Below are 24,253 nucleotides of genomic sequence, written 5' to 3'. Positions count from 1 at the left end.
TCAGACATGAGAGAAGCTGCCTTCAAGGCTTTAGGCAAAGGAGAGTACTATGAGTCAGGACACGTGTCAGAAGAAGAAGAAGAATCAAATTTTGTCAGAAATCTTCAACGGGGTACTGGTCGTTTCCGAGGTAAGTTACCTTTCAAATGCTTTGCTTGTGGAAGAGTCGATCACTATGCTGCCAAATGTCCTCACAAGGATAAGATTGACAAAGGGAAGGAACCTGTTAGATGGAACAAGAAGCAGAATGCAACTAAGAAAAGTTACTACACTCATGAAGACAGTGATGGCCTATCAAATAGTGACGAAGATGAACGAGGTAATGATTATAAAATTTAATGGCCTTTGAAGATGATGATTACATGGACGCTATAGATGTAGATGGTTTTTATGAAGAGATTTCTCGACTCAAAATATGTTTAGAATAAAACGATATGATCATTGATACTCTGCAATTCCAACTTGATGAAAAAGAAAAATCTGTTGAGAAGTTAGAATGTGAAATTGTTGGCCTTAGAAAAGAAATTGAGAAAACAAAGGCTCTTAATCTTAAATTTGTTAAAGGATCTGAAACTTTGGATGATTATCAATGTACAACGTTCTCCTCTAATCAAGACAGGTTTGGGTTATAATGGAGAAACATCTCAAGCATCCACCTCAAAGAGTTATCTTGATGCAACAAGGAGGAATGAGCAAAAGCCCAATGGAGATCACCAAGTAAGGCAGGGACGAATTACATCAAGAACAAACAAAGACTACCAGGTAAACCAGGGGCAATCCATCTTAAGGGTGAACAAAAGCTACAACCAGCCATAGGTAAAAACTTCTCAATTTGCTTCAAGAATGGATGACAACATAAATTACAATCATTTGGCTAGTAGATTTGATAATCGCAGAAGTTTCTTCAATGGCCAATGTTTCTCTTGCCATAACTTTGGTCACAAAGCAGCTCAATGTGTTGCTTATAAGACAATCATGACTAGAGAAGCTCAAAAACAAAGAAGTATGACTGGGATTATGAAAAGGACCTATAACAACTTTTCTGCCCTTGAAAATGAAATTGAATGTTCCATTTGTAATAACTTCGGTCATGAAGATTCTGAATGCAGGAGCAGGTTTCGGCAGACAAAGGAACAAGCCTCAAGCACCAGAACATGGAGAATAAAGGAACCACAAACAGAAAGATGTGGGATATCTTTTTATGCAGAAGGACAAGAAAATCTATGGTACATCGACAACGGATGTTCGAAGCATATGACAGGTGATAAAGAAAAACTTGAATCATATACTGCTTTAGAAAAGGGAAAGAAAGTTTCTTTTGGAAATGATACCCCTGCAGCCATAAAAGGAAAAGGTACTACTCAGTTGAAAGAAAAGGTCAAAGCTGGAAATGTTCTGTATGTTGATGGCTTGAAGCATAATCTACTAAGTGTCAATCAAATGTGTGATTAAGGAACAAAGGTAATATTTCGATCAAATGGATGTAGTGTTCATGATCTTGATACAGGAAAAACAATGATCAAAGGTAGAAGAACTCGACATAATCTATACATATTTGAAGAAGGACAACAACAATGCTATTTGAGCAAGGATGATGAACATTGGTTATGGCACCGGAGGTTGGGGCATCTAAGATTTTCACAAATAAGGAAAGCATGCAAATACCAGGCAGTTCGTGGTCTTCCAGATATCAAAATTCCAGACAACAACATATGCAAATCATGTCAGTTTGGTAAGAAAACCAGAACTAACTTCCCTGAGAAGGAAGGATCAGCTAGCAGGCCTCTTGAACTAGTCCATACAGATGTATGTGGTCCATTTAGGACAAGGTCACCTCGAGGAGAAGAATACTTTATATTATTCATTGACGACTTCTTCAGGATGGTTTGGTTGGGACTTATGAAACACAAGGACGAAGCATTCGAAAAATTCAAATCTTTCAAAGCCTTGGCTAAAAACGAATCAGATCACAAAATTAAGTGCCTCAGGTCCGACAGAGTTGGGGAGTTTACCTCAAATGAATTTTTCGATTTCTATGAAGAACATGGAATAAGAAGGGAATTCTCTACAGCTAGGACTCCTCAGCAAAATGGAGTGGTGGAAAGGATGAACAGAACGGTCCAACAAATGGCTCGTGCTATGCTTGATGAGTCTGGGACTCCCGCAACCTTCTGGGGTGAAGCTGCTTTTGCTGCGGTTGTTATTCTCAACAAAACAAATGTCCGAGTGAACAGCACTCAAACTCCTCATGAGCTCTGGTATGGTGAGACTCCTTCGGTAAAGCACTTCAAAATTTTTGGAAGCAAATGCTATATTAAGAATAATGATGAACATCTCGGCAAACTTAAACCTAGAGCAGATGAAGGCATTCTCCTTGGTTATTCTCCCCACAACAAAGCATATAAGTGTTACAATAAAAGACTTGGAAGAATTGTTGACAGCATTGATGTAGTGGTTGATGAAAAAGGATACATTCCTAGGCAAGTAAATTATGAAAATATCGAAGAGGATGAAGACTACTCTCCAAATCAGATTGATGATGAAGAAGAACCTCAAGAGGCACCAGAGGAATAGATAAGGATAAAAGAGAAGACTCCATCTAGGTATGTTCAGAAGAATCATCCAGAATCTCAGATTTTGGGGCAGAAAGAGGCAGGTGTACAAACAAGAAGAACAATTGCAGAAGCCTCAAGCTATTTGGCATTACTCTCCTCCACTGAACCACAAAATGTAAGAGAGGCATGCAAAGATGAATGCTAGGTCAAGGCAATGGATGAAGAACTTGAACAGATCGAAAAGAACAACACTTGGGAGTTGGTTCCTAGACCAAAAGATAAGAATGTCATAGGGACAAAATGGATCTTAAAAAATAAGTTGAATGAAAATGGGGAAGTAATTAGAAACAAGGCCAGACTTGTTTGTAAAGGGTATGCTCAACAAGAAGGAATAGACTTTGAAGAAACTTTTGCTCCCATTGCTAGACTTGAGGCCATCCGAATGTTCCTTGCTCTCTCAAGCTTTCAGAAGTTCAAAGTATTTCAAATGGACGTAAAATCAACCTTTCTGAATGGAGACTTAGAAGAAGAAGTGTACATTGAGCAACCAGATGGGTTCATCCTTGGAATGATCCAAATCTTGTATGCAGACTAAAAAAGGCTCTCTATGGTCTTAAACAGGCTCCAAGGGCTTGGTACTACCGCTTGGACAAATATCTTCATCAACAAGGTTTTTCAAAGGGATTAACAGATAGCAATCTTTATATAAAAATTGAAAATGACAAATTGTTAATACTTGTTGTGTATGTAGATGATATTATCTTTGGCAGCAATGAAGAAGCTATGAGTCAAAGCTTTGCCTTGGTGATGCAGAAAGAATTCGAAATGTCTTTGCTTGGAGAACTGGCATATTTTCTTGGACTGCAAATCCAACAAAATGAAGGCGGGATCTTCTTGTCTCAAACCAAGTATCTCAAGCAGATTTTGAAGAAATATGGCATGGAAGATGCAAAACTAGTATGTACCCCCATGGTCACAGGATGTAGCCTCAGTGCAAATGATGAATCAGCAGCAGTGCATCAACCAACCTACAGATCTATGATTGGAAGTCTACTTTATTTGACAGGTACCCGACCAGACATCATGCATGCAGTGGGAATAGTTGGAAGATTGCAGGCAAATCCAAAGGAAACTAATCTTTAGGCAGTGAAGAGAATTTTCAAGTACCTTCAAGGAACTCAAAACTATGGCTTATGGTATCCTAGAGATACAGATCTCACACTTCATGCTTATACAGATGCAGATTGGGCCGGAAGCGTGGATGATAGGAAGAGCACAAGTGGTGGTGCATTCTTTATGGGTTCCAGATTAGTATCTTGGTTCAGCAAGAAACAGAGTTCGATTGCTTTATCTACAGCTGAAGCGGAATATGTGGCTGCTGCACTCAACTCCTTTGGATGATGTGTTTGGTCAATTTTGGTCAATTCAGTGATGTCTAAATTGCAACTTTTAAATGTCAACCCGGGGCTCGTAAGCTGATGAAGTGAGGTGTACTATATGTACTTAGGTAACTGTTTTCTTAATCTTTTGTCATTTTTATCTTTTTAGTTTGTTTTTTATTGTATCTTTCCTAGATGTGATGTGATGGAGATGTAATCAAGCGAGTGAATGTGTGTGTTTGTGGCGACTTCTAAATGATTTCTTGAAACTTAAAGAGTATTCTAAAGAAAGCTTGAACAATAACTGAAATGAAATCAAAACTTTAACGGAAAGTAAAGGCATCAAATAAAAGACCAATGGCATCAGCCCAGTACCTCTACTGCTGATGAAAATGAAAATGAAAATGACATCTACATAAACTCAATTAAAAACAAGAACAACTACTTTAATTCTTCAATTAAATCTTAAGCAATGTAAAATCTAGGTGACAAATCACACCACTTAATTTTCCCTTAACCTTTCTGCCTTCAGCTGGATTGATCATGTAATAAAGAGTTATGAGAAAGTTAGCAATGTGAGTCTTAAAACAAAATAAACCAAGCTGCACTAAGTGATATTTTGGCTCCACTAAAGTTAGTTGATTATGACAAAAAGAGCCATCAAAAGATGAACAACTTGATAAGCTATGAGCAGAATGTAAAGTGCAAACTAAAGCAATGATACTAATGAAAATAAAAAATAAAGATCAGCAGTCTAGATAAGACGATCACAAATGCCACTAGTCGTAAAAAGAAAAGCAAGAAAACTATCCTGGGCTCGCCTAAGAAACCTGCATAACACACTGATCAGTCATGAACAAAAGTGCAGAAATGTAAATCAGCAGAATTCAAAGTTTATGTACAGCTATTATACATGTTGAGAAAGAAATAAAAATGCAGCAAGTAAAGAGACATATGTACAGCTATTATACATGAAATCAGAAAAAGAAATGCGAGAAAGTAAAAGTAAAACTACTGTACAGTGGCTGTAGCAGACAGGGGCCCTCCGCCTACTTCAACCAATCCAAAAGATCAGTTACACGCTTAGAAACAGAACGGTCTTCTCATGTATTAACAGCACATATAAAAAATACAGTGGGGAGCTTACAAAATGCTTATAAAAATAAGTCTCAACAGAGTTTACAACTGATTAAAAAGACTAACTATCCAGCGTTTAGAGACGCTTTATTTATAGCAGAGAAAGCAAACTAACTTAACGCAAACTGGGCTATTCTATCAGCTGTGTAAAAACACGTAATCTAGCACCATCCTCGGATTTAGGCAACGGTCGTTATGGGCCATCAATCTGCTGTTGGATTCTTGTTTCCCACGGTCCTTGTGGCTGAGGAAGAGGCCAGTTGTTCTTTACGTGCTCCAAACCGAACACGCAGAGCCGTGCCACCGCCAATGACTTCAGTTTGACCGTATTTGCCTCCTCGTTGACCACGGGTTTTGATGACCGGTTTGGATGAGCTGGAAGGATACACACCATGTCCTTGGTTCCACGAACTTTCCCATGTGGCTCTTCTTCCCTGAGGACACTTGGAACATATCATTTAATAAAACAGCTGCGGAATCCGGGGTTGGCTGCGGAAACCGGGATCAGCTGCAGAAACCCTATGTGAGCTGCGGAAACGCAGCATTTTGAACCAAAATTCTAAACCAACAACAGTCATTAGCATAATTAGCAAACCATGTAAAAAGTCCTAAAATACAATGATTTGAGCAATTTGATGGAGGGAATGAGTGGCAAAGGAAGGAAATGAATAGGAAAAGGAGGCTGAGAGGATGTGTAAAGGAGTGCAGGTTTGAGGCTCAACATACCCCCACTGTGAAGGTGTTGCATGTCCTCATGCAACCAAAACTTTGTCATTATTTTCAATTCATGTGCTCAGATGCTTCTGCCAAAACATCCAGCCTTCTTCTCTTTCTCCTTGATGCCAAAATGGTCCTCGGTTTCTTGACTAAACACCTGAATTTCAAATTGATCAGTGCCCTGCTCAGCTTCTTACACTTTTTGTTCAACTTTCTATTCTTCTTCTGCCACAGTCCTAAGTGAAGCATGGTATTGTCATGGACAATCTTGTCCACCTTGCTTTGTTCTTTCAATGCTTCGTTTTCTTGTTTAATATGCCGGTTCAGGACTTATAGCTCAAACACCTCTTGTTTTAAAGATTGGACATGTTCATCAAGAGGCAATATAGTGCTTGGACCTGCAACTGATTGCTCCAAGGTCTCCAAATAATTGTATACCTCCTGCTGGTCAGGGTCAGTTTCAGGTGTCCTTCTAGGCCTGAACTCAAATTCTTGAGGACTGTTTTCTCTTTCTTGCTGAAAGGGACTTTCCTCTCGTGGAGGACTTGGCTCAATGATTAGCTGAGTTGGAATATTTTCAGGTGTGCCTTCTCCCAAATCAATGAAATGTGATTGTTTTTCTTTAGTCACACTCATTTTTTCTTTAAGTCTACTGCTTCTTCTCACTTGTACACTAGTGTTCTTTTGCTGATTACTCTGTTTTTCTTTCTGTTTCTTCTTTGAGAGGGCAATAGCTTGGAGTTGTACTAGTCTATCAGCCAAGGTTTGAGAGTCTTCTTCTATTGAAGGTTCAGGTGATGGGTATGATTCTTGAACAATTGTTTTCCATTTATCCTTTTTCTGTTTCTTAGTTTTATTTCCCTTTTCTTCTTCTTGAGCAGTTTCCTCAGTTTCTTCTGTAGGAGGATCTTGGGCTGCAACACCTCTTTCTCTTCTCCTACTTCTTTTTGGGACTCTAGGGGAACTGCTAGAGGCTTCAGTCACCTCTTGGAAATGGTTTCTGGTTAGAAACTTTTCCCATGTATCATTGTTATTCTTTAACTGTTCTTCTATGAGAATTTTAATGAACCCGTGATGATACAAGTGAGATTCAATATGGCCTACATTCTTTTGGATAGTGAAACTCATTTTCTTTAGGCTTGCTAACAGAAAGTAGGGTAAGTTGAGGGCATGGCCTTCCATGAAATTCATCATAATTCTTGCATGGTACATATACATAGTGCCAAAGTGGCCCTCACATGTGATAAACTTTTGAACAAGTAACAACAATGCAGTCCATTCTTCCTTAATTACATGCACAGGAATCCCTTTAGTGAATATTGAAGTGTCCATACTTGGGTTCTTAAGCATGTCTTTCCATCCTTGGTCTTCCAGCCCTCTGTTCTTAAACCATCTGTCTCCCTTTTGAGGTAGACTGGTTGCTGTTGCTATGGTGTTCTCTGTTATTGTGAATTTCAGGTCCCCTACTTCCACGGTATTTCCATTGAAGGATCGAGCAAATGCCTTCGTTACCTCCTTATTATACCCTCTGAATTTCTGAATAAACTTCAGCCACTGTGCTTTCTTTAATGCTTCCTTCGTCTGTGGATACCCTTCTAAATACTTCGGACCCTCAGGTTCAGCTCTAAGCAGCTTCCCCATCTTCGACTGAAGCTTTGACTGTGTGTGGATGGTCAAGGAGGATACTCACGGGAAAAACAGGTGGATTACGGCTGTAAGTGGAGTAGCCATAACGTAATGCAAGGCGTATTGCAGAACAGTAATCGGGGTTTGAAACAGAGAACAGAGTTGTGGAGTTTGCAGCGTAAATGAAAGTGGAAATGGTGCGAGTACGAGAGAGTAGAAGACAATATGAGAAATGAGTTCAATGCATGCGGAAATGGAGTGATAAGTGGACGGAATAACGACCGAATCCTTTAGAATCGGGTGGCTTACGCACACGTCTCAGCATTGGCTGCGGAAATGACGGTAAGGAGAGTCGTGGTACATTGGGTTACGTCACAGAGGTATGGCCAATAAATGAAAGCGCAACCCCATTTCGAGTTTGAATTAAGAGTGATTATGGAACCGTTAGAAGGGTATGAGGTGGATGAAGCATTATCGTGGAGGAGGAGTGGGATGATCTTGCCGAATCATTGCATTTAGTGGCTCTGTCCACGATTTAATAACTATGCATAACATGACATTAAATTGTTGTTTGGAAAAGATTTTGATCATACCTTCATAAGTTTGCCATTTGTTGATTAAGGTTGGTGATCCTTTATTGCTTTCTTATCTTGCAGATGCCTCGTATCCTTGCTGCTCTTGGTGATGATAATACCTCTGACTGTGATTTTTGAAAACAGAGTGCTGCTGTAGAGACAGAGTGTGCTGGCTGCGGAATCGATTCGAGCTGCGGAAACTGGTGCGAGCTGCGGAAACGGTTCCCAGCTGCGGAAACTAAGACAACTCCCCTTTTTGCTGCACAAATTTAGTTAGAAAAACAACTAACTGAATGAAATAGTCATGAGAGGGACTTTTATTAATGGAATGGAACGAAATGGAAATGGAATGGAGTGAAGTGGAATGGAGATGAAGATGAGATGGAGGTGAAGATGGAAATGACAAGTGAGGTGGAGTGAAGATGAAGAGAAAGCGATTTTTTTTTTTGGAAAATATAGAGTGTCAGGTGTCCCTGATTTTCACTCCATATTTTCTGTATAAGACCGCCAATCTGAGATTGGTTTTCAGGCTTATACATTTTTTTTTTTTTTTGAAACAGAACGAAACAAAGACTAGGCTGATGGAGGAGAAGAATTCTTCTCCACCAGTCTCATTGCAGAATTCTCTTGGAACATTTTGACAAAGTCCTCTTTTGAGAGTGGCTTATGATAAATTTTCAATCGGTGGCCATTCACAATGAGAGGAGTTTGAAACTCATCAATAGTCTTGACTCGAACTGCTCCATTGCTAAAGACTTCATCAATCTCATATGGTCCAAGCCAATGAGTTTGAAATTTTCCTTTGAAGTCTTTGAACTTTGAATCAAACAGTAACGCCCAATCTCCCTTTTGAAACTTCTTCTCTTTGATATATCTGTCATGCCACTTAGTTCTTTGGTGCTGAACTAGATCGGTCCTTAAAATTTCATCTTGTCTTATTTCATCTAGCTCATTCAGCTGCTCCATTCTGTGCTTTTGGGCTTCTGATAGACTCATCCCCAACTGAACTGCCATCTTGAAGGTCTTGACTTGGAACTCAATGGGGAGCAAGACTTCTTTCCCATAAACAAGTTCATAGGGAGAATGTCCTATTGTGTTCCTCCATGTAGTTCTATAGGCCCATAAGGCTTCAGGAAGCCTTTCTGCCCAATCTCTTCTGTGGAGATGAACAGTTTTGGTGATGATACTCTCAAGAACTTTGTTTGTGGACTCCACTTGACCATTTGCTTGCGGATGGTATGGAGTAGATTTTCTATACTTGATTTTGTATTCTTCCATCAGCTTCTCCATCAAGTTAGAGGTAAATTGACTTCCCTGATCTGTCACAATTTCTCTTGGGACACCAAAACGAGTAAAAATATCCTCAAAAAGAAATTGAACAACTGAATTTTCAGTGGCAAAAGGAAATGCCTTGGCTTCTACCCATTTAGTAACATAATGAGTGCAAACCAATATATACTTCTTTTGTTTAGATGGTGGATTAATAGGTCCAACAAAATCTAAAGCCCATTTCTCAAAGGGTTCGATGAGTACTTGTGGCTGTAATGGCATTTCATTTGAAAGAGTTGGTCTCCCAACTCTTTGGCAGCTGTCACACCTTCTAACATATTGTTTTGCATCTTTGAAGAGAGAAGGCCAATAATATCCTAAATAAAGGATTTTATAGGCCGTCCTCTTATCAGCAAAGTGTCCGCCGCACGGTTCATCATGACATGCCTTAAGGATGTCAGGCATTTCATCTTCCCGAACACATCTTCTGATCACACAATCTAGCCTTGTTTTGAACAACTCATTAGAAATCCATGAATACTTTGAACTCTCCTGAATGATTTTCCTTTTCTCATTAGGAAATAAGTGTGGAGGTAGCTTCCCTGTAACCAAATAGTTAGCAATATCTGCATACCAAGGAGTTTTAGTAGTTACTGCAAACAGATATTCATCTGGAAACTTATCCTCTACGGGAGAATCTTCGTTAGTATTTTGGATTCTAGACAAGAAATCAGCTACTGTATTTTGTTTTCCTGGTCTATCTAACACAGTAATATTGAATTCTTGTAAAAGTAAAAGCCATCTTGTGACTCTGCCATTAGTAACAGGTTTGTTCATGAGATATCTAATTGCAGAATGATCAATATGGACAAAAGTTTCATAGCCGGTTATATAGTGTCTAAACTTGTTAATTGCATGAACAACGACTAAGAACTCTTTTTCAGTCACAGTATAATTTAACTCAGTGGGAGTCAAATTTTTACTGGTGTAATAAATGGCATAAGGAACTAAATCCTTTTGACCCAAAACAGCTCCTAGAGCTGTATTTGAAGCATCTGTAGAAATATGGAAAGGAAGTTTCCAATTTGGCCCTCTCAGAATGGGTGCTTCAGATATTCTTGTTTTTAGAGTTTCAAATGCAGATTGACAGTCAGGATCCCACTTGAATTCACAGTCTTTTGTAAGTAATTTGAAGAGCGGAGATGCTATCTTGGTTAAGTTTTCAATAAATCTTCTATAATATCCAGTAAACCCAAGAAAACTTCTAACATCTTTTTGACAATTTGGAATAGGTAACTTAGAGATGACTTCAACTTTTGATCTATCAACTTTAATTCCATCTCCTGAAATATGATGTCCTAAAACAATCCCTTCAGTAAACATCATAAAGAATTTTTCATGACTTAATGAAAGATTTGTTTCTTTACATCTTATAAGAACTTTTTCCAAATTTTCTAATGCCTCTTCAAATGAATTACCATAAACTGTAAAATCATCCATATAGACCTCTACACAATCATGAATTAGATCAGAAAAGATTCCTAATACTGCCCTTTGAAATGTTGCAGGTGCATTACATAATCCAAAAGGAAGTACTCGGTAAGCAAAAGTTCCCCATGGACAGGTAAATGTGGTCTTGTCCTGATCTTCAGGTGCTACCTGAATTTGATTGTAACCACTAAAGCCATCCAAAAATGAGAAATACTTTTTGCCTGCTAAAGTATCTAATACTTGATCAATAAAGGGTAAAGGAAAGTGATCCTTCAAAGTTGCTTTGTTTAATTCCCGGTAATCAATGCAAACCCTCCATTTACCATTCTTTTTAGGTACTATAACCAAAGGGGAAACCCACCGGCTATCTGAAATGGGGTAAATGAAGTTTACATTAAGTAACTTTTGGAGCTCTTCTTTCACTATCTCCCTAAGGTTTGGATTCATCCTTCTTTGAGGTTGTCTGATTGGTTTACTGTTTTCCTCAATGTAGATGTGATGAATGCAAGTCTTAGGGTCAATACCTTTCATATCGGTATACTCCCATGCAAATGCAGTAGAATGTTTTTGCAAGATTTTGGTTAGCTCCCCTTGTTGTGATTTTTCCAAGTTTCTGTTGATATTCAATGTTTTTCCTGGAAAAATCTCAATGGCAGAACTACCAAACTCTTCCATAGAGAAAAGAGACATTTGTCTAGATGATAGACACTCAATGTCAGAATCCAACTGAAATTGTGTGGACTCATATTCTGAAGATGGTTCAAAATTTTCTAATGTGTTCAGAATTTGACTATCTTCACTAACCTCAGAAATGGTAAAGACAGGTTGTATAGTATCTTCATCATCAATCCACTCATTATCCCCTATTTCTGTAATTGCTTTTGCTGGAGGATACAGATTGAACTTCTTTGTCGAATTACCATCAGAAATATACATATCCCCAGACCTACAACTTATGAAAGCATCAGCTGTGGCTAGCCAAGGTCTTCCTAAAATAAGAGGATGTCCTCCTAGATTACTCTTGGGAGTTAAAATCATGAAATCCACTGGATATTCCCAAGAGTCTAGGGAGACTGGAATGTCTTCTAATACATCATCTGGTTTAATAATTGATCGATCTGCCAATTGCAATAAAGTAGGTGTAAAAAGAAGATTAGGAAGTTTTAGCTGTTCCATAGTCTGTCTACTCATAATGTTAATAGCAGCCCCTAAATCAATCAAAGTATTTGGTATTTCTACCCCATTGATATGTGTTTTGACAATTGGACTACCAAGGTCTACATATTTCTGCATAGTAATTTTTCCCATCATGATATCTGCAATTTTTCCTACCAGGTGGATCCTTCTGGTATCTCTTGGTTTCCTTCCTGGTATTTTAAGGCTCAACTCCTTTATTGTTTTTGCTAGAATAGGAATTTCCTTAATGGATTGTAACAAGGGAATCTTGATACAGACATTCTTCAATTCATCTAGAAAATTATAGTCAGGTAACCAAATTTGTTTTTCCACTCCTTTGTCAATTTGTAATCTTTTAGGAAAAGGAGGTGTGGATAAAGATGCAGGTTGCTCAACTATGGGAGTTGTGGGGGTTAATTCTTTTTCTTTTTCTTTTTGAGTATTTGGGTTTTGAAGAGATGCTTCAGAACCCTTATTGTCTTCAAGAGAATCTTCCTCAGAAATGCTTTGCTTTTGATCATTTATAGAAGGCTTATCTAAGACTCTACCTGATCTGAGTTGTACTTCATTGAGAGGAACAATCATATAGGTAGGAAATGGTTGACCTTCCAACATGTAAGCATTTTGAGGATTTTTATTATTGGGTTTTGGCAATGGCTGAGAAGGAAGTTGATTTGACTTCTGTTGGAATGGAAGCAAGAGTTGAGAATTTGGATTCTGTTGAGAAGGTTGTTGTTGTTGTGGAAATGGCAATGATAGTTGTGGATTTTGATTTGGAAGTTGTGGAGCTTGTTGGTTTTGAAAAGATGGAGGATATTGGTAGAATTGAGCAAATCTCCCATAAGGATTTTGCATACCTTGTATCCATGATTGAAAAGGATTTTGAGGTTGGGACCAAGGTTGTTGCCAAGGATTCCAATTTGGTGGGGGTTGAAAATTCATAGAGTTGTTAAACCCTTGATTTTTTTGCCCCTGCCAAGGTCTTCTTGCAACAAAACAGAGAGATTCGAGTGTATTTGGATCTTCTTGAAAGACAGCTTTGAGCCCAGGGATTGAAGGACAATCCTTGGTCTCATGAGTCTCTGAACAAATTACACATGTCTCTACAACTTTTGCATCCAAGGGACATTCCCTTAGAGCATGTTTCTTTCTACACTTTGGGCAAAAGATGGCCAAAGCCTCAGCTTCTGCTTTCTGTTTATTGTGAATCTTAAGGGTGTCTAATTGTTCACTAAGACTTCCTAAGATATCAGTTTTAAATTCATCAAGCATATTTCCAATCTCAGCCCTACTTATTGATCCAGTTGCAGATTTGTTTGCTCTGATGAGAGAAGGATCTCTAGGCCCTTTTTGAGTTTTAGACTTCCCCCTTGAGAGATGGACACATAGTTATGCTATATCATTGAGTGAAAGTTGAGATATATCTCCCTTTCCCATCATGTTCAAAATATCTATCCATTCATCTCTAATGGCTTTTAGTAGAAGGGATTTTAAGGTCTCCTAATCTAAGTTGTTCATTTTTGCTCTTTTCAAGTTGTATTGAAATCTTTCAAGCAAATCCTCCAAATTTTCATCTTCTTTTTGCATCATTTTGAATACCTCATCCTTGTGATTGGTGGGCATACAATAGTCCAGGTACCTATCCAAAAATGTTTGTTTCATATCATTCCAAGACCTAATGGATTGAGTGAGTAATCCCATGAACCACTTCAAAGCTTGTCCTTTCAATGTTGAAGGAAACAGTTTGAGTTTTTGAGAGTCATCCAGATAATCATAAGTTCGACATATGACTTCAAACTCAAATAGAAATGTTTCAGGGTCCTCATTCCTTAACCCATGGAAGTTTGGGAGGACAGATGGTGAGATGTTTTTCATGGTGGCTCGGGAGTCCTCATCGACTATAGGAAACCCAAATGAGTTATCTCCATCCCTATTTCCCCCAATGTTACCTCGACCTCCTCCATTGTTTCCTCCTCCTCCTCCTCTACCTCTACCTCTACCAGCTCCTTCCTCTGTCATAGTAGTTTCCCTAGAGACTTCAGAGTCTTCTGGTTCTTCTACAAAGGGTGAATGAGAAGGAATTTCTCCCTCTTCTTCAGATGATTCTACTTCTTCAATTACAATTTTTCTTTCTGTAGAAGGAAGGAAAGGATCTCTTTCTAATTCAAATTCAATAGAAGGTGTGGGAGAGTCGACTTCTGCCTCTTGAATTCCAGGAATCCTAGGGCTAGGAGTGTAAGTTGGAGATGATGGAGGTGTCTCTTGTCTATTCCTTGAAGTAGATGGACTTGTAAAAATCGAACTCTTGGCTCTAGCTAAAAACCTTCCCCTAGAATCTCTTGCTCTATGCATGTCATTTTTTATTTTTCTTCAAGTCGGGGTAATAGTTCTCTTTCTGATCTTCCAGGTCACTCTAGGTGCAAGAAGAGAGCATACTCAAGAAACTATTAAACCAATAAATTTCTCTTTTCTGATCCTCCAGATCACTCTAGGTGCAAGAGGAGAGCATACTTTGAGAGGTTATTAATTTTCCTTCCTTGAAATTTTCTTGTTTTTTTTTTAAGAATTGGCTACCTAATTCCACTCCCCCGGCAACGGCGCCAAAATGTTTGGTCAATTTAGTGATGTCTAAATTGCAACTTTTAAATGTCAACCCGGGGCTCGTAAGCTGATGAAGTGAGGTGTACTATATGTACTTAGGTAACTGTTTTCTTAATCTTTTGTCGTTTTTATCTTTTTAGTTTGTTTTTGATTGTATCTTTGCTAGATGTGATGTGATGGAGATGTAATCAAGCGAGTGAATGTGTGTGTTTGTGGCAACTTCTAAATGATTTCTTGAAACTTAAAGAGTATTCTAAAGAAAGCTTGAACAATAACTGAAATGAAATCAAAACTTTAAAGGAAAGTAAAGGCATCAAATAAAAGACCAATGGCATCGGCCCAGTACCTCTACTGTTGATGAAAATGAAAATGAAAATGACATCTACATAAACTCAATTAAGAACAAGAACAACTACTTTAATTCTTCAATTAAATCTTAAGCAATGTAAAATATAGGTGACAAATCACACCACTTAATTTTCCCTTAACCTTTCTGCCTTCAGCTGGATTGATCATGTAAGAAAGAGTTATGAGCAAGTTAGCAATGTGAGTCTTAAAACAAAATAAACCAAGCTGCACTAAGTGATATTTTGGCTCCACTAAAGTTAGTTGATTATGACAAAAAGAGCCATCAAAAGATGAACAACTTGATAAGCTATGAGCAAAATGTAAAGTGCAAACTAAAGCAATGATACTAATGAAAATCAAAAATAAAGATCAGCAGTCTAGATAAGACGATCACAAATGCCACTAGTTGTAAAAAGAAAAGCAAGAAAACTATCCCAGGCTCGCCTAAGAAACCTGCATAACACACTGATCAGTCATGAACAAAAGTGCAGAAATGTAAATCAACAGAATCCAAAGTTTATGTACAGCTATTATACATGTTGAGAAAGAAATAAAAATGCAGCAAGTAAAGAGACATATGTACAGCTATTATACATGAAATCAGAAAAAGAAATGCGAGAAAGTAAAATTAAAACTACTGTACAGTGGCTGTAGCAGACAGGGGCCCTCCGCCTACTTCAACCAATCCAAAAGATCAGTTACATGCTTAGAAACAGAACGGTCTTCTCATGTATTAACAGCACATATAAAAAATACAGTGGGGAACTTACAAAATGCTTATAAAAATAAGTCTCAACAGAGTTTACAACTGATTAAAAAGACTAACTATCCAGCGTTTAGAGACGCTTTATTTATAGCAGAGAAAGCAAACTAACTTAACGCAAACTGGGCTATTCTATCAGCTGTGTAAAAACACGTAATCTAGCACCGTCCTCGGATTTAGGCAACGGTCATTATGGGCCATCAATCTGCTGTTGGATTCTTGTTTCCCACGGTCCTCGTGGCTGAGGAAGAGGCCAGCTGTTCTTTACGTGCTCCAAACCGAACACGCAGAGCCGTGCCACCGCCAATGACTTCAGTTTGACCGTATTTGCCTCCTCGTTGACCACGGGTTTTGATGACCGGTTTGGATGAGCTGGAAGGATACACACCATGTCCTTGGTTCCACGAACTTGCCCATGTGGCTCTTCTTCCCTGAGGACACCTGGAACATATCATTTAATAAAACAGCTGCGGAATCCGGGGTTGGCTGCGGAAACCGGGATCAGCCGCGGAAACCCTGTGTGAGTTGCGGAAACGCAGCATTTTGAACCAAAATTCTAAACCAACAACAGTCATTAGCATAATTAGCAAACCATGTAAAAAGTCCTAAAATACAATGATTTGAGCAATTTGATGGAGGGAATGAGTGGCAAAGGAAGGAAATGAATAGGAAAAGGAGGCTGAGAGGATGTGTAAAGGAGTGCAGGTTTGAGGCTCAACATGATGCAGACCTTGCAGGATATTCAGATCACTTGTACTCCACCTATCTCCATATTATGTGATAATACAAGTGCAATCAGCATTTCAAAGAACCCAGTCATGCATTCAAAGACCAAGCACATACCGATCAAGTATCACTTTCTCAGGGAACAAGTGCTTGAACAAAAGGTCAAGTTGGAGTATGTTCCTTCTAAGGAACAAGTCGTTGATATACTCACCAAACCATTGCCCAGGGAGACCTTTGAATACCTCAGGCAAAAGCTGGAGGTTGTTGATGCATCATCTTGTTGTTGAATCTCATCTGTTTCAGAGATTGTTGGTTGTACGCAAGTTTCATATGGGGTATACGCGTACATTTGCTGGGTTACAGATTGGTCAAAGATCGAATGGCACAGGTTCAGGGGGAGCATATATTCTTCTAATAATGCATTGTTGGAATTATGGTAGAAGATCTTGAAGGAAGTACAGAAGGAGAACATGGATGCTGATCTGAATATTGCTGCAATATGTCTCTATCTCTTTCATGGTCATTCATGGTGTATGGTGGATTATGGTTCTTCTTGAAGAAATTTTTCTTTTGCAGATCTGATCTTTAGTCAGGGGGAGCATAACCCTTTGCCCTTGATGGCAAAGGGGGAGAATGACATTGAGGATCTTGAGGTTGCCATCAAGTCCAAAGGTGGAGATTGTTGGCATTAAGATTCTGGTTTGGCTCTCTGGTACAGGTGTTGTACTTGATGGCAACTCACTCAAGTGGCAAAACTCTGTTTCAGGCTCTCAAAATGATGGAAAATAAGAGGTTTGTAGGTGCATCGTTCAAAAGGTGTGGACCCGCAGGTTCGCCATCTAGGAAGTGCGGACATACCCGCAGGTTATCCATTCATAAGGTGCGGTCCCCCAGTTCACTCACTCCAATGCAGAGAAGCGCGCTCACGTGGGGTTTCTTATGTTTGGCCCTTGGTATTTAGCCCGTCGTTCATGATCCTATGGTTTTGGCCCGTGGTATAGGATCTAAATTATTTGAACCCCTGTTTGGATCCCTTGTATTGGTTTTCGATGGTTTTGTCCCATGGTTTGAATAAGGGCTTGCCTATAAAAAGGAAAAGAGATCACTTGGCTAGACACTTGTGAAATTTGAATATCTTAAGATCTGAAATTTTGGGTGATTGGTTTTAAAAGCTAGATCTAAATCAAGGAGAAAATTTAAGGCAAATCTACTGATAAGTTGTGATCTCTCGGGCGCATGATTAGATCTGTGGATCTGACTGACTGTGGCACATTGGAGGACTATTAATTTGGCCCTAATCAGAGGTTCGCAGGTGATCCACGGCGTGAGTGCGGGGGTACGCAGCGCAGCAGAAGGCGCAGTGCAAGCTATGCAACGTAGGAGAAGGTGCAATGCGGGGATACGCAGCGCAGCAGAAGGCGCAGTGTGAGGTACACAGTGCAGGAGAAGGCGCAGTGCGGTGGTACGCAGGGAAACAGAAGAACAAGTCACGGAGGTACGCTGTCAGGCGGGCAGTGAAGGTGCGGATCTGAGCAGAGGTACGCAGGGTAGCAGAACGAGTGGTGTGGAGATACGCAGAGCAGTACATCGATCAGGTGCGGATCTGTGCAGTTTAGACACAGAAGAGCTGCTGGTATTCACAGGCCACTATTGGTGAAGTTGTGGACCTATCTTGAAACATTTGTTGGTTGTCTTTTATCTATTGCTGCAGAGTTCTGGGTTTAGATTTCTGGTATTACTTTTCTGTTTACAGCATTCTGAGAAGTTGGGTGATTCATTGGTTGATTATATAAGGAGAATGGGTGATTTGCATGTACTTGATGATTATTTGATCTTCTTGGATCCAGTTTGAAAATTAATGAAACGTGGTCCCTAAAAAAGTAAAAGAGCAAAGGGGGTTGTAGCTCCCTTCCAGGAGAGACTGGAAAATGAGAGAGAGTTGTAGCTCTCTGCAGGTTGCAGCCTGCATACTGGTAAAGGACTGCATCAGTACAAAATTCTTGTAAAAGAAGTTTCTAATTGAAAGAAGATAGAGACATATTGCAGCAGGTGGTTTTCACCCACATTGGGTTTCCACCTTATATCTGGTGTTCTTTGGTGTGCCTATCTATTTTTGTTGTTCTTGTTCATTATTATATGGCACTGACATACAAATTAATGATCAATATCTGAAGAATAAATTAAAGTATAAATCTGGAAGGTATATTGAAAACAATTTGATAATACTGATTCACCCCCCCTCTCAATATTATTTCCAACAATTATTAATATTATTATTATCTTTTATGAGACTATGATATTACTATTAAAAGGGAATTACAATTCACCTTCATCTCCTCAATCACTTCACACCGCTCTCCTTGATGACTCTCATGGCTCTCTGTAAATCTCTCTCTCTCTTTCAATAATACATTACACTCTCTTTTATGCACTCATCAAACAATGGCATATTGCTCTTACACTCATTTAATACATATCATAAAATATTCCTCTTATGCTCTCTTTAATGCATAAGTTACACTCTCCTTAACTAATTCATGCATACCTCTCCTTAATGGCATGAGTTACACTCCTCTAAATGGAATATAAGGCATGCATATTACTCCTCCTTTATGACAAGAATTTGTTTCTCCTCCTATATGTGTGTCGCATGTATTCTCCCTTAAGGGAGGGGAGGTGCATTGTAATACCAAGGGTTGGAGAGACTTGAAGAGGATTGTGAGAGAGAGTCTTGGAGAGTAGCCAAATGTTGTGGAAATGAATCTGAAATTCCTAAATTAAATTATTAAGTAGTTCTACGTAGTGGAGTTTTCCATGAGTGGTATTGAGAGGAAGTGCAAATGTTCTTCCTCAATTTTCCTTGTATATCTTCTACTGCTATATTTGGTATTGCTTGGGAGCTCATACATCTCAAGGGTTCTAGGGGGGGGGGAATTTCTTCCATGATATCGTTGGGTGGAAAAATGGTTTTTTCACAATGAGTTGGTAAGGATATGCATACTCTCATTGGAGCTGGAGCATATTCCCATCTTTTCGGAGTCGTATAAATACACAACCAAGTATGTTCATAATAATTCTTGAAATTTCAGTTATTATTAGCTTAAAGTGTTGTAAAACATTCAATTTATTGGAACTTGCTACTTGTGAATGTTTATGATATATTTATAGAGTTAATTATGAGCTAACCAATAATGAATGAAAGTTGTAGTTGAGAATGTACATGTAGGGGGATTAAAACAAGAATGTGTTGTTAAAGTTTTTAAGTTTAGTTTATAATGAATTTTTGTCCATAGAAGGTTTTCATGAGTTGATGAAAATATCATATTAGCATAAATTTGGGTTTTCTTTCTCCATGTACAACTGTAGTTGAATTTTTCACACTAAGTGTTTGACAAAAGTGATAAATGAGGTAGTAGGAATTTTTGTTGTTGTTGTTTTAAGAAATCACATCCCTGAGCATTTATGTTTCAATTCAACTTAACATTAGGGGGTATTCGTACCTTACGAACCTGTAACCCTCAACTTGATTCCAAAAAAATACTTTTCCGAACCCCAATTGTAAATTAGGGTTATTTTGCAAGTTGTTGCTGCCAACTGTGTGTGCCTATTGTCAAGTTTTGGGCGCAAGAATAAGATTGTTAATCGTTGTTTTAATATTTTGTCATTTGAAGCATTAATTTATAAATTTTATGAGCTAAATATATTGAGGAAGAATCTTAGATTCATGTCAAATTGCCTTAAAATATTGTGGGTTCCAAGTGTTTGAGAAAATGCCTCAATGACTATAGATTGCATGCTTGCAAAGTGTTGTGAAAAAACTTGAATGGTTGTAGATTGCATGCTTTCAAAGTGTTTTTCTAAAGGCCTCAATAGTTGTAGATTGTATATTTCATGCTTGCAAAGTGTTTGTCAAAAGGCCTAAATGGATGTAGCTTTTGTGCATATAAATTGTAAGAGTAAATGTCCTACTTACTCTAACGTTTATGTACTAGAAAATTTATGAATAGATTATTTAATGGATTTAGTTTCCTATGTTTGCAAATTTTTGTATGAATGTGAAAATGAATTTAATAAGTTGTTGAAGTGTGAATAGAGAATAGGATAATTGTTATTTTAATTATCTAAAGCTTTCATTTAAAAAATAGTTGTTGTTGAAATTTTTTACAATGACTAACTCTGTAGGATTTTGTGCAAGTGAGAATAATAAGTTTTGTCTAAGCTCGATGTATTCATGGGTGCAATATTATGATTTAATGGTTGTAGGATGGAAACTAGTGTGCCCAATTTTTGCAAGTCCATTGTTCTATTTGGGACTTTTTGAAGAATAATAGGCTTCTGAATTTGTAATAGTGGCTGCTCTTGTTGCAACATTCATTATATGAGTCTCGTGATTGAAGCAATGCTACTGGGAATTTTTAATTGATGAGTCAATAAACATATCACATTCATTAGATTTATTGATTAAGAGAGGCATATTCCTCCTTTAGTTATCTTCCTACAAGTAGGTTGACACTCATACCCTTGTATGTAATTTTTGTGATAGAAGCATAATATTTTAGGTTCTTGTGGCATACTTTTGTGATTATGATGTCGAGAGTCAATAAGTAGAAATTATTTAGCATAATCTAGGAGATCAAATAGGTTGATCTAGCGTAATGCTCGCACATGACATTATAGTGTAATTTATTTCCAGTCTTACTTAGAGCTCACATATAAGTATGAAAAGAGCACATGCTTCTGTTAAAATTGAGGAGAAGTGCGTTTTGGAATTGGTTTTAAGGGAAAGTTATCCCTGAATTTTTATGTTATATTATTATATTGAAATAGATGAAGAAACATGATTACATGATAACTAAGTCAATAATTTTACAAAAAGTAAAAAAATAAAAAATTGAGTATTAGCTATTAATGTGACCTCTACTTCTTTATATTATTAATGGTTGGTAAGGTGGTACCTTACAATTAGAGTCTTCAGAATCATAGTTTTCAGCATATACATTATTTGGTTCATTTCATGGATGTTGTAGTTGTTTTGTTGGTTAATTGCATAGATGAAGATATGGATCATTGTACCCCCTTTTGCTGAATTATTTGATGATAATCTAAGAAGAATAATTTTCAAGGGTTTTCCCCATAGTGGGTTTTTCCTTGGTCTTCGACCAATCTTGATGTCTTTATGCGTGAATGCTTTTCTTCTATTGTTCCTTTATGTTGCACTACATTGATGATGATATTATTCTTTCTACATAGTTTCATATGATGATGAGTAATGGTATAAATATGCATATTGTTATGATATTTTTGGGTGAACTTAATGTGTTAATTAATAATGCAATTATAAAAGCAAAGAAAAATATAGGCCTATGAAAAATTAACATGGTATCAGAGTTGGGGTGAAGAAAAGTCACAGAGATCACCTCCATGGAGACACCTTTAATGGAAGAAATAGAAGATGGAGGAGACCTAAAATAATTTTGGCGTTTGAAGATAACCTTAGGAAATTTTTGTATTAGGGTTGATGGATATTATGAGGTTAGGGTTTGAGAGAAACCCTAGTTTATGTAAAAGATATGAGATATGAGATATAACATGGTCAATGTGAAGATGCTTCAGCACTTGTGACTTATTTGATGAAGCCCTAGTTGGGATTGTCTCTAGTAGGCTTGGTTTAAATATTTAAGGCAACATTGCTATATGGACAATGGAAAGTGATGGCTCTTGAAGGTTGGTTCAAGAGTGAGAGGATCAACTCTCATTGAAGATACATATCCCTTGAATTGTGATGCTCCCTTATGTCTTTACTTTTGTTTAGACTTATAGATCTTATTATTGTTTTGATCATTACTTATTCTTCCTGCATGTATATTTGAGTATTTGGATGTTTCTAACCTCCTTGATTGGATGTAATAAGAGGATCCTTATAGAGGATGATTTGAGATGTGGGAAAGAAAAATCTAGAGATGGAAAAGGTAAAGAGGCACATGGTGAAAATATGACAAAGTGCTACAAGCTGCCTATGTCAAATAAAATGATGCACAAGTATTTGAATACTACAAGGTATGCATGGTAGATTTTTTCAATGTTATAGCCTAAGGTATGATGAGAATGTCTCCTTCTCAAATGGTTCATGCATGCATATGAAAGTGATTTTGATTCTTGGTTCTTATCTTGAAATGACGCACTTGATATTGATCAAGTATATTACTTCTTGAAATGATGAACTTCTTGTTTCTATGAGGCTACTTAGTATTGATATTTGATATAATGATATACTTGATGATTGTTTAACATCTATTATTTTGAATATCTTGATCTCATGAAGAAGCCTAGCAGCTTGATTCTAGTAGATGGTAATTTGGTACTATTGATATTGTTTGTGAAATGCATGGAAACCATGATGATAGAAGTGTAACAATGAGGTTGATATTCAAGATATTTTTATTTACCAAGGTTATGCTTTGATGTGCTTAGTAATTATGGCATATGGTAAAATTGAATGCCTTGATTTGATGGGTTGAGTTATCTGACAAAGAAGTAATGTTGTGATCATGACTCTTGAAGTATGCTCCTATTAGCTATTTGACACTAACCCTTGATGAAAGATTGATGTCATGATGTAATGGTGAAGTAGCTAATGCTAACATATATTACCATGATGAATTTTTCTGACTTTGTGATCTAACAAATCCACTGATGTATGATGGCATTATAAACTAGTCGATGGCATGAATGAAGATGACTAAAGTGGATTCCAATTCAAAGGGTGAATCTCTCCATAAGATATCTTCTCCTATTATAATTTACATTATATGGATATTATTTACTATTGAAGTATGATTTATGGGCATGAATAGACAAATATTTGACATTATTGATCTGTAACAAAGTTCTAATCTGAGAAGAGAGAGTTTTCCCTTACCCTAAGCCTCAGTCGCACGGAATTAGGTTCACAGGTGTGACTGTAGCCTTTCAGCCGCATAGAAGTAAGGTCAAGGGTGTGACTGTAGTCTCCCAACCACTTGCAGGGAAGACCTATGGGTGCGACTATGCTTGTTGGACACAAAAATGAAGTTTTGTGCATGAAATCAGATGTTCACCTGAAGGATGTCAATCTTACAAATGTGGAGCAGACATCAAAAAAATTTGTGAGTTGGAAAGCTTGAATGTTTTCTATAATATGTTGAACTTGTGTTTGTAGGTGATCGAGACACGCATACAGATATGTCATTATGTTTAAAGTATGTGCTACAAGAGCTTGACACGATTTGACTGATTGATATAGAAGAGAAATGTTTGAAGCTTTGACATGATGCTTGATAATGACATAGAACTTTGACTTGATTTTGAGATATGTTTTGGACTATAGATCTCTATATGATAACAAATTTTGGATTTGACCTAATAACTAATGATTCAATTTGACAACTGATGATTTTCCTTGATGAGGATGATATATGAACTTCCAATGACTAATATTGGTATTCGATAATGGTTTTGTATTGGCCTCCTCATTCTTAGCACATTGGTTGAAGTATTGACAATTGTGATTCAACATGAAGCTATCTCCATGAATGGTTAGCACCTGCATGACTTATCCTTGGTGTATGCATTTACATCTAGTGACTTATATTATGATATGAAATTTGGATTCATATTTCTTATGAAAATTTGTTGGCATGATAATAGATGAAGTCATGACATGATGAGAGCTCTATTTGTCACCTGGTCAAAAAAATTTGATACTATGATATTGTGATATTGGTTATGATCTGACATCTTAACTTTTATTAGCTAACTTATTTGATTTGATTATACAATATTGAGCATATTGGTTTGGAAAAGTGTTATGGTTGTAGAGAGAATTGTATGAAGAAAGCTCCTTGATATTGA

At 37.6% G+C, this 24,253-nt stretch overlaps 1 pseudogene; it reads right to left on the bottom strand.

Moving 5' to 3' along the window:
• LOC149179585 (leucine--tRNA ligase, cytoplasmic-like) overlaps positions 1-24,253 on the bottom strand; it is a 100,597-nt pseudogene that overhangs the window by 10,010 nt on the left and 66,334 nt on the right.

This window comes from Pinus tabuliformis, chromosome 3_2, assembly GCF_031772625.1.
Source record: "Pinus tabuliformis cultivar Carrire ecotype Pingquan chromosome 3_2, CPIR1, whole genome shotgun sequence".
Classification (NCBI taxonomy): Eukaryota; Viridiplantae; Streptophyta; class Pinopsida; order Pinales; family Pinaceae; genus Pinus; species Pinus tabuliformis.
This window is presented reverse-complemented; position numbering and strand designations above follow the sequence as displayed.